General features: G+C 36.5%; 1 pseudogene; it reads right to left on the minus strand.

Annotated features, from left to right (window-relative positions):
* The window catches only part of LOC102503171 (phosphatidylinositol transfer protein alpha isoform-like), a 34,269-nt pseudogene extending 23,490 nt beyond the window's left edge, over positions 1–10,779 (minus strand).
* Positions 10,780–16,450: the final 5,671 nt, after the last annotated feature.

Raw genomic sequence — 16,450 nt, forward strand, 5'->3', positions numbered from 1 at the left:
ACACAAGTCTGACTTTAGGCATAAACCTCAGTGAATAGAATGAACATACTATAAAGTAGCACCTAACTAGGGCTATATATCTTAACTGAAGTCATCAAATAGGTATTTTTAATGCCTGTTTTTTTCTTCTGAAAATTTTTTTTATTAATTTACATTCATTCCCTGAGCATCATCACAACATTCTAAATGTGGTTTCCCATCTAGAATATACTGCATAGTGGCTTAATAATGCATGTTGTCATCCATAATATTCCATTTCTACTTTCATATATATGTTTTTTACCCCATGTCTAGCCCTCTGCCCTATTCCACTCTCTTATTACACTATCTCTGCTGTCTACAGTTGTCTTCAATTCCTTTCCCCCCAACATTTCGTTGATCACACAATATCATAAGTAATCTAACTACTTTCAATAGCAAGATCAGCCGATGGTTTCAAGAAAAGCAGTTTTGAACTGGTAAGGATATTTCTTTGAAACTTAAAGCCTAGAAACAGGTTAGTATTCTGTTCAAATAGTAGGAACATGAATCTATTGATAGCTGAAGACAGGACAAAAATCCTTAAAACCGGACAACAAAGCTTAGAAGAAAAGCAGCAATATTTTAGTCAAGTCGTAGAATACTGTTTCATCAGTTCAGTCTCATGTACTTAATCTTTCTTCTGTATCTGTTGAGGTTCGATGTTCCAGATTGAAATCTGGGATGTAATACTCAACTCCAGCTTTTGGCCCTACAATTAAGTTGCCCATTTTCTTAGTTTCTGAACTCTTATTTCTGTGTGTCTGCATTTAATTTTACTGACATAGCACTCCCTTAAGAACTTCTTGGAGATCCGGTCTGGTGCTGGTAAATTCTTTCAGGTTTTGTTTATCTGGGAAAGTTCGTGTCTTTTCTTCCCAAATGAACGATAACCTTGCTGGGTACAGAATTCTCGGTTGAAATTGCTTTTCCCTTAATACTTTGAATACATTTTCCCATTCTCTCCTCGCTCTCATTGTTTCCGATGAGAGGTCTGCCGTTAGTCTGATGGGATACCCTTTGTAGGTAACTTGCCTTTTTTCTCTTGCCAGTCTTAGTATCTTGTCTTTGTCTGTGGTTTTGGTCAATCTGGCTATAATGTGTCTTGGAGAAGATCTTCTTGGGTTGATTCTATTTGGGGTCCTCTGTATTTCTTGGGACTGAATCTTTGAGTGCCTCTCCAGGTTTGGAAAATTTTCTTGTAAGATTTCATGGAATAGATTATCAATGCCCTTATGAGTCTCTTCACCTTCTGGGATGCCTATTATCCGGATGTTTGGACGTTTGATGGTATCTAGTACTTCTCGCATATTATTCTCAAATTTTTGGGCCATTTTCTCAGTCTTCGCGGTGGATTTTTCTAGGCCAACCATTTTCTCTTCTACATTAGAGATTCTATTTTCTGTATGATCTAGTCTGCTTTTAATACTTTCAAGGGAGATTTTGACTTCTTGTATTATAGCCTTCATCTCTAACAGTTCCATCTGATTCTTTTGTAAAGTGTGAAATTCCTCTTTTAGATCTAGCATGAATTTCCTCACCTCCTGGAACTCTTCAACTCCTTTCTCCTTCCTCTTCAGCAGTTCCTTGTCTCTCTTCTCTTCCATCTCTGTTAGCTTTGCCATTATGAATGTTCTGAATTCTTTATCAGACATTTCCATGATTTCCATTGAACTGTGTGTGGATAAAGAGGAGCTATCCTTTTCCCTTGTGGGAGAGGTATTTTCCTGCTTCCCCATATTTCTTGTGGTCCTGCAGCGATTTCTAGTCATCTGGTGGATGGTCGGTTTCTTCCCAAACACGCGAGTTTTGGATGCTGGAGGCCCAGTTATCAGTGGGACATCTTCCTTTCTCCCCAAATGGCTAGATCGTAGGAGCCATGAAGCTGTCTGTCTCTTGAAGAAGGACTGTTCTCAAAATAATGTTTTTTCTTAAGGCATATAAATCTTGCAAGTTTGGGTACATTAAAATGATAGGGCTATTTTATTTTTTTTTTCATTTTGGTGTATTTTAATTCCTACATTTTTTTTTTTGGAGAGGTTTTTACTATAGGACATGTGCACTCGCCAGACAGACAGAGACAGACAGAGAGACAGAAAGCGCGAAATCATCTCCCAGGGTGGATGGCCACACCGCAATCCCTTCTCCTCCCGGGATCTTGGGCACACACGGCATATGTGCCTGGTGTGAGTTTTAAGCCACTGGGTCCGAGACACGAACTGCAGTCGACTACATGGGAGTCCAGCGACATAGCCATTATGCTAACTGCTGGTTCCAATTCTGACACTTTTTTCTCTTAAATATAAATCTTTGAAAATTAAAGATTGATTACCTAACTCAGTAAACTGCTTTATGAATCAGAACTTTAAAAAGAAGAACATCCCAATATCAATATGAATCTTCAGGCTGTTTTTCTAATCTTTCACTGACTACATTCTTTAGTTTGTATTAAAATAATTTACTCCATGGCATCATGTCCAATTATGTTCTTCTTAATCATATGCCTTAACCACTGCTAGACCATCTCTCTGCATCCATCTACGGTAATGGAGATAAATGGGCAATCACTCTTGAACAGCAGCGATGCTCCTGTTGAACACTTGCCCTGTTAGGCTAGCTCCAATGTTCCATTACTGGATAGAGTAAAGGTTGTGGCCAAGTTGTGATGTTGTTTCCTTACAATCGTTTTCAATTGTGTTTGAAATAAGCCATCATACAATTTTCTCAATTTGAGATGAGCTGTTTTTAGCATGCAAGTGCTCTGATTGCATTTTTTAAGTTTATTGCTTGGTATAAAATGGGTATCTATGTTTAATCATATCCATAGATTAATTCAGTGAATACAAATGTGTTACATTATCTTTAAATAAATGAATGTCAATATGTTCTAAGGTAACAGAAATAATTGCATATTGATAACTGTTGTTATTGTAAGTCATGGTCTCTAGAAGAAAATGCACTTGAATATTTTAATAAGGTATAATATTATCATCTATTTTAAGGTGATAGTTTTCTATTTCTCATACAGACTATGATATCACTTAATATCTGGCAGACTCTACAAATAGGTAAAATGCAAAATATAAACCTGAACATAACAAAATTGTATAGTCTTTTGAAACTGAAATGGATGTGATGAGTACCTTAGCAAAGCTAATAGGAAGTTGCCGTTATCTTTGGCAGACTCTTAGAACTTGCATCCATACACTAGCTAAAAAAGATAAGAGGAACTAAGCCATTATCTTGCATTTTTATAGCAAGACCTTGTTTTCAGATTTTGTATGGAGGTTTATTGAAGACAGCAAATCCATATAAAATAATGCTCCAGGAAAAAAAAAATGTCCCTTTTTCTAACTACAATAAAAGCATCATGAAATAGATAGGAAAACTATAAGAACATTTTCCATGATCTAAATTTTTATCAAATGGGGGAATGTCATTTGGATCACCGTATTGCACAACACGGAGTGACATTCAAATTACATTGTATTTGATAAACACCCTACCCCCTGGGATTGTGCTGTGCACAACATGATCATCCATGGTAGCCCTGGATGTCAATAATATAATCTCAGCAACATTTCTGGGGATAAGCAAGGGCTTGGAAGATACTCTAGTTGAGATGATTTAGAAAGTATTGCAGTGTTCAGTATTTATTGTTTAGTGAATGAATGTGTACTATTTTTTGCCATAATCTTCTTAAACTCAAGCATCCCTTTACAATAAAAACAGTATTGATTTCATTTTAGATATAGGGCATGTGCACTTGCCAGAGACAGAAAAAGAGAGAGAGGAAAAGTGAGCTATCACACCCCATCCCCCCAAGCGGGGAAGGTCATGACACAGTCCTATCCCCTCTAGTCTCACCTTGTGACTTTGGGTACACACTCACACATGCCTAGTGTGATCTTCAAGCTGCTGGGACCAGGACTCAAACCACATAATCAGCCATGTGGGATCTAGTGCTTTAACCTCCACGCCACCTACTGGACACAAGTATTGATTTGAGATTTCAATTTTAATTAGGGTTTTCCAAACCTTGCTGCTGGAAACCATAAGGCTTATTCTTACCCACAGAAACCCTCAAGCTCAGCAGAACACAGTTGGAAAACAATTACATTGCCTGAGTCAGCTCCCTTTGGATAAATTCTAATACCTAAAAAATTAAAAAAAAAAATCAACCTTGGTTCTCCCTGTTAAATATGGAAAAGGTTAAATTGTTTAACTGGTAATTTTTTCATTTATAGTCAGATTCAGAAAGCACTATAACCTCATACCTATTTTGTGCTTATTTTCAGAACATTTATTTCAAAGCCATATTTCATTCAAAGGGCTACCAAAATTACTGTTTCGAAGAGATTCTGTAGTCAGACCTATTTTGCTGGCTTTGAGTCTTTGGGCAAATTAATCCTTCTTCTATTGTGTTCATTTGGAAACAAGAATAATGTTATTTATCTCCTAGTATCTTTGGGAGGATTAAGTAAAATAACACACACACAAAATGCTTAGGAGAGTTTTTGGCTCAATATAAGGACTCAAATGATGACTCATTCTTTGTAAAAATTACGTAGAGAACATTCTCCTCAGAAAGAATAAAAGAGGAAAGGAACTTACTTTGTACTTTCGAAGAAAAGAGCTACAGTTACCTAAGAAACTTATGCCAAGCTTCCTTTCCTGAGGTGGAGTATTCTTTAACCAGTGTGGATCAGTCCTATAGGGTAGCCATGTGTAGAGTAAAAGGAGGGCTTATTGCTATTCTCTGGGACAAAAGAGGATCCAGGGATAAGGTGAAGGGAGAAGGAAACATTTAGTCTTGGTCAAAGTCTGTTTAAAATTCCATTCTCCATTAAGGAACTAATTTTTATTGAGCACCTGCTATTTGCTAATAATATTCTAAGTGCTTAATAGAGATTATTTAATCTAATGCTCATAACAACCATATGAGGTAACTAATATTATTGCCTTTACTTTATAAATGAGTGAAACCAAGATTATAAAGGTCATTGCCCCTTGCTCGTAGTCTTGCTTCTGAGATGATGAAGAAAAGGAAGCACAGCCGTGCCAAAAAGGGTCCCAGCCCTGTGCAGCCTATTCGCTGCACCAACTGCGCCCGATGCGTGCCCAAGGACAAGGCTATAAGTTCGTCATCGGAAACACGGAGTCCACAGCTGTCAGGGACATCTCTGAAGCAAACGTCTTCAATGAAATAGGACAAGTAGGCATTAAGGCTGGTGAAGCTGTTGAAGGAATTGGGTTCTTAGTTTATTACATCTATGCCTATGTGCTCCCCAAGCTGTATGTGAAGCTACATTACTGTGTGATTTGCGCCATTCATAGGAAGGTAGTCCAGAACTGATCTCATGAAACTGGGAAGTACCTGGGAAGTAATGAACACCCCCACCCCGATATAGACCTGTGAGTGCTGCCCACTCTCCACCAAAGCCTGTGTAAGGAGCTGAGTCTTTAAGGAATGAAGAACTGTCTGGCCTCTGGGAAAAAATAAAATACCAATTATTTAAAAAAAAAAAAAAAGGAAAGATCATCATTGCCCCTACTTTGTAAATGAGGAAACCTTCACCAAGGTTATGCATCTGAGAAAGAGTTGAACAAGAATTAAAACTCAGGGAATCTTGCCCAGAACCCAAACTATTTAATATCATGGTCTATTTCTCTGATATTTGAGAAACTTTTTCACTTTGGAAGAAGAATAAAGGGGAGGTTGAGAGGAAAGATAATATAGACAGAAAAGACTCGTGGTTCTCATTTAGATATGAGATGGATGGAATATGGATGAAAATATTAATGCTTTGTCACCTATATGCTAAACTGAGTATTTCTAGGATAGTGCAATTTTTTTTCTTTTTAAAGATTTACCATAAGGAATGTGTGCTCACTGGAGACAGAGAGGGAAAATGAGAAATCACCCCTCAGTGGGAATGGCCATTCCTCAGTCCCTTCTCCTACATTCTACTCTTGGGATTTGGGACACACACACACATAAAGCGTGTGATTTTCAAGCTGTCAGGTTGAAGGCTCAAACCGTAGTGAGCCGTGTGGGAGTCCAATGCCTTAACAATCACACCACTTACTGGTCCCAATAGTGGTAAATTTAATTATTGTTCTTAGTAGTACTATTAAGTCTCTATTACTATTTCATTTTGAGGGTTGATACTTCCCTATTTATTGACTTTGGACTCAACCACATGACTTGCTTTAGCCAATGAAATATTAGTGCATGCAATGTGAATGAAAACTTGAAATATGCTCATGCATTTGGACTTGTTCTCTTTCACTCCTGGTTGACCTTTGGTACAGTATACCTGGATATACCTTTAAACTTCAAGCCAATTTTAGTAAACCCTAGCCTAATCCCAAACTAATTTCAGTTTATACATGTCTATAAAAATCAATGCGCATATTGTATGTCATTGAGATTTGGTGTGGTTCATTAGGCAGTTTTATTGAGTAATGGTTGAGAATAATTTACAGCCATAGCTGTGATCTCATTAAATAACAATGTTCTTTCTCAAAATTTAACATAAATCTCATAACAGCCTTACTTTCTTGTCCCAAGGTTGAATTAGTGGAGGATTCATTAGGTTTAAAAACAGTTTATCTATTTAGAAGTAAGTAATTGGGAGATAATTTGGGAATAAGTGGGAAATAAGAATAATGAAAAAATGTATTAATCTTTGAAGCTGGAGAAGGTATAAAAAATGTATGAATAACATTAAAACCACAAATGATAATTAAGAATGAACAACATGGCAAAGATAATTAAATAAGTTCAAATTGAATTGGTCAAAAATAAATTTGGTGGAGATAGTTCAAAGAAACTTTTTAATTGATATTTTAATTTCTTTTGATCATCTTCTAATATTTGCTTTATTGAAGTCTACTACTTGGAGAATCTGAGTTTGTATATCTGTTTTTACTTTTCAAAATCATGCATTTGTAAAACTTTAAGATTTGTTTTGAAATATACTTTGAGAATTCAATTGAGGATTGTCTCATTACCACATTCTATAATTACATCCATTCGTGAAGCAGTTATTTACATCCCTAGTTGGAAAAAATGCCACTTAAAGTTCAAGTGAATTTTAACATCTCTGCCTCCTTCTGCATAGGTGTGTGTGTGTAGTGCTGGTGATAAGGGGTGTTGATGGTATCTTTTATGATATTTCATGGTGTTCTTTTGTACTTAGAGACTGATAGGGAGAGACAAAGGAAAACAAAAACTTTATACACTCTTTAGTGTATAATCTTTACCAGTTTGGAAGAGGGTTAAATTGATAGGTTGGTCAGGATATATTTAGCTAGAGAGCAGATTATGAAAAACAGATGATAGGGTGGCCAATAACTTTAATGTCTATTATTAAATTGAAGAGATTTTTTCCCCCTTATAAAATTCTCACTTTGCCACAAGCCTTCAGTAAAATCTGCAACTCATAAAAATACTACTTTTGGGATGTGGTTCTTGGGGTGCTGGATTCCACATGGACAACTCCATGGTTTGAGTCCTGTACTGCAGTTTGAGAATCATGCTGAGTGGGTGAAAGTCCGTGCCCAAAGTCCTGAGAGGAGAATGGAGGAGAAGTGTTTGAAGTGGTGTGGCCACACCCCCTTGGGGATGATTTCTCACTTTCTGTCTTTCTTTGTCTCTCTCCCTCTGGCAAGCATACATGCTCTATGGCAAAAATCGAAACCAAAACCAAAACAAAAAACCCCCCACTTTTGAATAGTGTTTTGGAGGGTGGAGATGAAGATAAAAATGCAATAAGATCTATTAATAGTTGAGGCTGTGAAGAGTAGAGAGTAATGTCTGTGAGTAGTGATATGAGGTGATATGAAAAGTTTAGTGGAAGCCTTGCCTACTCTGGGGCAGTGGTTTTTCACTTTGCTTGGATTTACCTGGGGTACTTTAAAAAAAAAAAAAAAAAAGGTCTTTCTTCCACACCCAGATATTACAGTATAATTTGTCTGGGCTGTGGGAATTGTAATCAGTTCCCCCAAAATTCTAATTTTCAAGTGAATTTGAGTATCATTCCCCCTGTCATGTACAGCAAAGTTTTCATACTGCATTTTAGAATCACCTTTGAATAACAGTTGAAAATGATCATAACCTACCCCCAGAGCTTCCAGTTTAATTGTTTTAGGGTGGAAACAAAGTATCCAGTTTTTCTAAAGCTTTTCCGGTGATTCCTGTGTAGAAATCAAGAGAAAACTCTGCTAATATCCAGGAGAGTGTTCCAAAGAGTATGGAAAGCTGAAGGTGTTAAGAGGGAGACAGACGGTAATCTTTTGGGAAGAGAAAACTTTTACTCCTCTCTGGTTAGAAGATCATAACCCCTCACATATCTACAAATGTATAAATGTTTTAAGGCAAGAAGGAATCAGAAGCACAGTACTGGTTCTCTATCTGATTCAGGGGAGCTCTAAGTCTGGATTACACGAAAGAGCTCAGAATTACATTTATTTTCATGAGGTCAGTTACTCTGACCATTAGAAATAACTCTTGTAGTTCAGTGATAGATTGGGTTGCCAGATCTGGCAAATGAAAATATAGGGTGTCCAGTTAAATTCGAATTTCAGAAAAACAACAAATATTGGATGTGTTTTTCTATGCAAAAATGTTTCATGACTTTTCCGATGACCCAGTGCTTTTCAGTATAAGTATGTTCCATGAAATTGGGACATAGTCTCTTATGCAATTATTTATTTATTCAAAATTTGATTATGACTGGCAAATCCTAGGAGTGGAGAGCTTGTGTTTATTTAAATATGAAGGTATTGTGGGATATTGGTGCTGACTCTACAATGGGTATGGAAAACAACTACCATATGCAAGAGAATATGGTAAATCCTGTGGAAGGACATGATTACCAAGATTTTTTTTTTTCTTGGCTTTTAGGAGTTAAGAATATAGTAAACAATAAAGGAGAGAATATTCATATATAAGCAGCAAATGTTCCCAAGTGCCTTGATCTACAATTGAACTCAAAATTCCATTTGTAAGTTTAATCATTTCAAGTCATAGTAGCAACACAAGAGAACCAAAGAGAGAAAAACATGTTGTGGAAAATCATTTTAGGCTCATTTAAAATTTTATTTTTCAAACCTATCACTGTCTTTTCCCTGAATACATATACCTTTGAGTTACAGAAAAAAATCTTTGGTATTCTTTAAAAGGCAAAACAATTACAATCTTCACTCTCAGTTCAATTCTATAATAATTGAGTTAAGTTTATTGCTTTTTAAATTTTTTTTATGGAGACTTTCATCTCAACCGTGTAGAAATTCATAGCTTAAATAAAGGCATATAATTAGTGAACATAACAGATAGTCTTTGAATAGAGGAGACTAAGATGTTAAAGATTTAGTACTGATTGTGAAAAAACAATTCTGAAACATCACAAATTTAGTTCTTTTGAGCTCTTTAAGTAATATAATTATCAAATTTTTTTCAGAATCATTTTTAATTTGAACATTGAACTGGAAACGTTTCTAATGGTCATATTGGAATGAACTCCTCGAAAAGTGAAATGAGTATAAGCAAGAAAAATAAAGATTAATATCTATGTCAATATTCATTAATAATACTGAGGACTACAAGACAAAAAAATGTTATCGATTCATCCATAGGAAGTCACATAACATTTTGGATAATTTCACACAGATGCAACTTTTATTTAAACATTTCAACAGTTCAGGACTGTTGAAAATATGAATTAATAAAACCCCAAACCTATAATATATTTTAGGTTGTTGGAAAAGTCATGATGCATTTTACAACAGATAGTGCTAGTTCATTTTTGGAAGTATTACAGTCAATCACATCTATTTTATTGCTATCTCACTAACAGTTGACATTTTAAGCTTCATTCTAAAAACATGTAAGCAATTTGGTTGAGTTTTGGAGATTTTACAACAAGTTGAATATGGGAGACCTAACTGCATTTTCACCATATTTTACTATTTTACTTCTGTAAGAGGAAGAATGCACATCAAGCTTGTGGAAAGTTGCATAAAGTTTATGGTGACAATGATCTACAAGAACATCAGTGCCAACAATGGATCAGAAAATTCTGTGCTGGTGATTTTGATCTCAACCATACTCTTCAGTCAGGGAGGCCCATTGAGGTTCATGATGACAAAATAAAGGCACTGACTGAGTCAAATCCATGTTACACGACATGAGAGACTGCAGAACCATTGAACATCCATCATTAAAATGCTCATGACCACCTGAAGAAGCTGGGATACGTAAGAAAGCTTGATAATTTGAGTTCTTCATAAATTCAAAGAAGTTCATTTGACAGTGTGTATAAAAATCTGTGATATGCTCATTCAATGTGAGGAAACTGATCCTTTTTTGAAGGGAAAACTGGTGATGAGAAGCAGATTGTTTACAAGAATGTGGTGTGGAAATGACTTGGTCCTGTTGTGATGATTCACCCCAAATAACATTGAAGGTGGATACTCATTAGAGGAAAGTTATGCTCTCAGTGTGGTGGGATTTTAAAGGTATCATGTTTTTCGAGCTCCTACCAAGGAACCAAACAATCAATTTGTACATTGTCGGTAATGGTACAGTTTGAATGAATTCATCATCCAGAAATATCCAGAGCTTTTGATCCTAAAGGAGTTGTGTTCCACTATGACAATACGAGACCACACACATGTTTGATCACCTGTAAAAATTCTTGGCACTTGGATGGGATGTGTTGCCTCACCCACCATACTCACTTGACCTTGCGCCATCAGACATCCACTTGTTTCATTTCTTCAAAACTCTTTCTGTGGTATTCAGCCGTCAATTCAGATGAGACTGTAAATTAGCACCATGTTCAGGTGTCCACTGATAAAGACAGGTCTTTCTATGAACAAAAATTATGATGCTCACTGAAAGATAGCAAAATGCTTATTGAACAATATGGGTAATATATCATTGATTGATCTTTGTTTTTTATATAAATACATGATCTTGGAAAAACATAGATAAAAATACATCACAACTCTTTCTGACACCCAATATGTAGAGTATTTATAAACCTGCATAAGAAAGTGAAGGTCTTAGGGACACAGTTGGTGGTTTAATTTCTTCTAAATGAAGGTCATGACTTTGGAAGATAAAGAAGGAACTGAGAACTGAACAGCTGGTTCTGTAGATGGTGTCAGAGAACAGAATTTAGTTTTCTGGACCACAAAGTATGCTACTAAATAAATGTTTCTGGCAAAAGAAAGAGTACATCTAATGAAGAGTGGGAAGAACATACTTGGCAGAAGATTTGCTGACCGGAATAAGAAGGCATTGATATATGAGTGGGATAAAGAAAAAGGACCAAATAAGCTGTTAAATTATATCCTATGGAGGCAAACAAGCTGACTCAGGGAGAGTAAAATAGTGGAGGGGTGATTAGTAAGTCAGGAGAGGACAACAGGAAAGAAGGTAAAAGCAATATTTGTGACTTTATTTATTTGTATTCATAGTCACATAGTATGGGTAATGATAAAATTTTAAGTAAAATAGTTAAGTAATATTTGAGGGTTTTCACTAAGATTTGATGGGGATGAGAACATTGACTGGGCAAGTGATGGGGAAGCTACTTGACCCTGAAATCCCAGTTTGTTACTGCTGGGCAGAGATACTGTATGACATGGAGGATGATGGGGGTGAGATTAAGAGGCTGGCCAGTATAAGAGGGATTCTAAGAAGGATGACATGATTCTCTATCAAGCAAGTGAAAGTACTATACGATGAGAACATTGGCACTTTTCAAAGGAAATTCCCTTAAATTTAGGTTGTGATTTGTCAACAATGAATTTCAGAAAACCCAGTGAGTACAGAACACAGCTCAATAAGTTCAGATCATCATGATGGAGTGTATGTGGCAGGAAAAGTGATGATGATGATGATGATCTAAGTGAATAGCTGCTGGGCACGTGGTGGAAATGGATGGATTTAGAATTAGGCAGCATCTGGCATTTCAGTGTCCACATGACCTAAATGTTTGTTGTCTGCTTGATGTTATGTAAAAGTCTCACATAGCAAAATTACAACTGTTTTTATTTTCTTAAAACTGAACATAATTTCTATTCTGAATCTTTATTCTGCTTTTTCCAATAGCAGAAAAATTTGTCTCTTCCAGGTATAAATGCAGTTATGACCCATTAGTGATCTCTGTTTTTAGAGTATGTAAATGTGGTAGGAGACAGTGATTGCTCAGTCATTTCAGGTTTATAACACAATCACATTTAGGATTTGTACAACCCTCCCCAACATTGGGGTTGGTTTGCAGGGGCTGGGAAGGTGATCTTGCAATGTCAGGAGGAAAGAGGCCTTGATTCTGCTGTTCCTGTTGCTGCTGCTTTCTGACATGCACAATCAACCTGTCCCGACCTTCTCTTACTATTCCCTTATCTCTGCTGATATATGCATGGCCTTTTGTGGTCCTGGCACACATGACCGATAGCACTGCAGTCCCAATCCATAATACGCCTTCTGCCTACCAGTGTCCTCATCCTGCTCAGAGGTATGAGTCACCTTAAGCTGATCCTCTGCGCCTCTGCTAGGGCTATGGGCCTATGACCACTATAGTTTTTCTACTTCTAGTACCAATTTAATTCATGTTTACTTTTTGTCTGTGTCATAGTGGGAACATGGAAAAGCATTCTCTAGAACTCCAGATATATAGCTGTCCATTCTTGGTTTCCTAATTAGGAGAGCTCCCATCTCTATCCTATCCCACCCATGATCCAGACCTGAATAAGAGAAACACTGCAGGTCGTTATCCACATCAATGTCTACTTTCACTCCTTACTTTTCAAATTTCTTTCTTCTCCCTCATTCAGTAGCTTTCATCCATTTTGGTCACAAGACAAAACAATGACATATTAGTAGGAAAGGAAAACTTGTCTTGCTTGCTATGTTCAGTCTGCTATAATGGAGTACCATAGACTGGGAAGACAGTGCTGAATGTTAGATGTTAAGTGTTTAAGATATATGCCTGAAAGAAAATAAACAGATACTGTTTCATGTATTTTACTACTACAGATATATTTTATTGCCAATTAGATTTTTTTAAAGTTTGTTTCTTCCATGAGGGACAGAGTGAGAGATGGTACATCCCACAAGGTCTTGATGTTGTATTACCTCCAGCTTCAGCCAGCTCCTTATTGTGGGCAATAAGGAGTCTTGGTGTGTCTGGTGTCCTCAGGGAGGTAGACAAGAATCTGGAAACTTCTGACGGGAGTCAACTTTACAGAGTGTTGCTTTTTGCTACTGGACTACTCTCTGGTCCCTACAGTTAGATTTCTATCCTAAGAAACTTGTGTTAAAGGTGTGAGCAAAAGTTTTCTAAGCACAGCTACCTGCAAGTTACATATTTCCAGAAAAGCAAACTTATTGGAAAAACAATCTGTTAAATAAACTATGTAGAAGTTTCTGCTAACAACAGTGAAATTGTCTTGAGAAAATTAATTTTCCAATTCTTGTTTTCTTCTGTAAAACAGGAACAATAAATTGTTCCTATTTATTTCATGAAATTTTTCCAACCATAGGGTTTTTGTAAAAATATTTAACCAAGCACCTGAAAAGTGCTAAGTCATCAGTATTTATAAGTAGCTATTCTTTCTTCTATCATAGAAATCTTGGATGGAAGCAGAGTGAAGAACAGAGAGAGAAACTAGTAAATAGTGTATGGAGAATTTTATAGACTATTGGGACAAAACACATTTCCTTACTGGTGATGACTAACCATCTAGAAGAATGTTAGGCACATTGTAAGTATTTGATAAACATTGAATACATTCATACATATTTCTGTATCTATTTTATGTTTTGTTTGTTGCATTTCTTTTATGTCAAAGAAGGAAAACTGGGGACCAGCAGTTGGTGTAATGGCTATGTCACTGGACTCCCATTTAGTTGACTGCAGTTCGAGTCCTGGACCCAGTGGCTTAGACTCACTCCAGGTGTGTGTGTGTGTGTGCCCAAGATCCTGAGAGGAGAATGGAGGAGAAAAGATTGTGGCATGGCCATCCTCCCTGGGGGGAGTGATTTCTCACTTTCTGTCTCTCTTTCTTTCTATGTCTTTTGGGAGAGCGCACAAGCCCTATAGCAAAAACCTCTCTGAAAAAAAAAAGAAGAAGAAGAAGAAAAACTGATTCTGAAAGAGAAGTCACAGTGGAAGAAAATTCTTAGAAAAGAACTTAAAAATATACTTGAATGGATTTTAAATGGATTTTATTTTTTGAGAGATTTCTTGCCATATGGCATATGCACTTGCTGGAGAGACAGAGAGACAGAAAGTGAGAAATCATCTTCTAGGGGAGAAGGGCCATGCCACAGTCCCTTTTCCTCCATTGTCCTCTTAGGATTTTGGGCATGCATGCACATGTGCCTGGCATGAGTTTTAAGCCTGGTACTTGAACTGTAGTTCGCTATGTGGGAGTCCAGTGACCTAACCATTATGCCATCTTCTAGTCCCTGCATTTGGAATTTTTATTGTGATATTATGGTCTACTATATACTTAAAGGATAGTAATGGGTTAAGGAAGGATAAATGTGGTGGAGAATCTTATTTAATATGGATGTAGAGCAGTGTTTTGCTCACATGCAAAATGAATGAGAGACCAAGGTAATCTCTAAGCACCAACATTCTGATTCTAACCTGTGACTTCCCTGGGGTCTCCATGACATGGGGGTATTGCTTGAGTAGTGGAGTTTCTGTGAAAGTGGATGTGGATTGGCAGCAAAGTCCCTTAGTAGACAGTAGGATATTACAACTAATTATTTCTTTCTTCTGGGAATTTCTAGTTATGGTAAGATGGGTGAAAAGAATAGCAATAGTATTAAAGACCTCCCAGAAAAGCCTTTGAAAATAATTATGAATCTCATTTTGTTTGATTGGGGTCGCTCTTATCAGAGTCTAAGTGAAATGAAAGAAGTTACAGATTTATTTTTTTTCAAACCATCATGGAGCTCATGAAAACACAATGTAACAGTTTAGGTTTCCTGGAGCAAGAGACAGACTATGGTTAAAAAATGAATTGGTATATGATGTTGGGTACTTCTGAGGTGAGAGAAGAAGGTTTGAAATAGATGGGAATGAATAGAACCACATCCAGGACCATAGACCAGATCCTGCCATAGGAACTATCTAGTTCCTGAACAACAAAGGCTGCGGCTGTCAGAAGGAGTACTTATCAGAGGCCTTGGGATTTCAAACATAAAATAAAATCATAACAATTTGTGACCTTTTTCTCTTTAAAGTATTTTAGAGTCATGGTCACATCGATAGGTTATATAAAATTTAATTGCTTATTTGAAAGCAATTGAATTAAATAGGGATCACTTTTCTTTCCTTTTTTAAAATTTTTATTTATTTATTTATTTATTTTTTTAAAGCAATTTTCAGGCCAGCAGATGGCATGGGGGTTGAGGCAGCTGGATCCCACATGGCTGACCACATGGTTCAAGTCCCAGACCCAACGGCTTAGGAACCCCAGACGTAGGTGTGGTTGTCTACCCTAGGGGTGACTTCTTGCTTTCTGTCTCTCTAGAGAGCATGCACATCCTATTTCACACTATATTGCAAACTAAAATAAAAGAAGTCACAAAAATGTTCTGTTGTAACTGGTGAAATATAGAAGAGTATCAACTGAAAAAAAAATCATAGTGAAATCAAAGATGGAGAACAGAGATCACCTCTATTAAAACTTTGAAATCTATTTCCCAGGCTATATAATATAATATATGAAGAACTATAAAATGCATGCTATTCTTTAAACTGCTTCTTTCACTCAAGAATGGAATATATGCTTTTGTTCATGTCAATATATATATATATAGTTGTAGATTATTTTTAGAAGTTTCATAGCTTTTTTTTTGAGAGAGATTTTTGATGTAGGGTGCATGTGTGAGACAGAAAGACAGAGAGAAATAATAGAAAGATAGAAAGCAAGAAATCACCCCCTCCCCCAGGGAGATTTCACACTGTAATCCTTTCTCCTACATTCTCCTTTTGGGATTATGGGCATGCATGTACACACTCCTGGCATGAGTTTCAAGTCTTTGGGTCTGGGATTTGAACCGTGGTTAATAACATAGAAGTCCAGAGCCTTAACCACTATGCTACCTGCTGGCTCCAAGTTTTGAAACTTGTAAAGATTTAAAAACCACATTTTTTTCAATCAATCCAAAACTGATGTTCAATTAGTTTGTTTTCCATTATAATCTTATACCACATTTCAGTGGACATTCTTTAACATATATTTAGGTTACTTGTGTGATTTTCCTTTAGTTAAGTTGCTAGGAGTGGAATTATTAGGCCAAAGGGGAAGGCATCTATAAACACTTGAGAGCTATTTTCAATAGGCCTTATAGAAAATTGGCTCACTTTACAATCATACCAATATTATGTAAGATGAT

Source organism: Tupaia chinensis, unplaced genomic scaffold (assembly GCF_000334495.1).
Source record: "Tupaia chinensis unplaced genomic scaffold, TupChi_1.0 Scaffold000111_1, whole genome shotgun sequence".
Classification (NCBI taxonomy): Eukaryota; Metazoa; Chordata; class Mammalia; order Scandentia; family Tupaiidae; genus Tupaia; species Tupaia belangeri.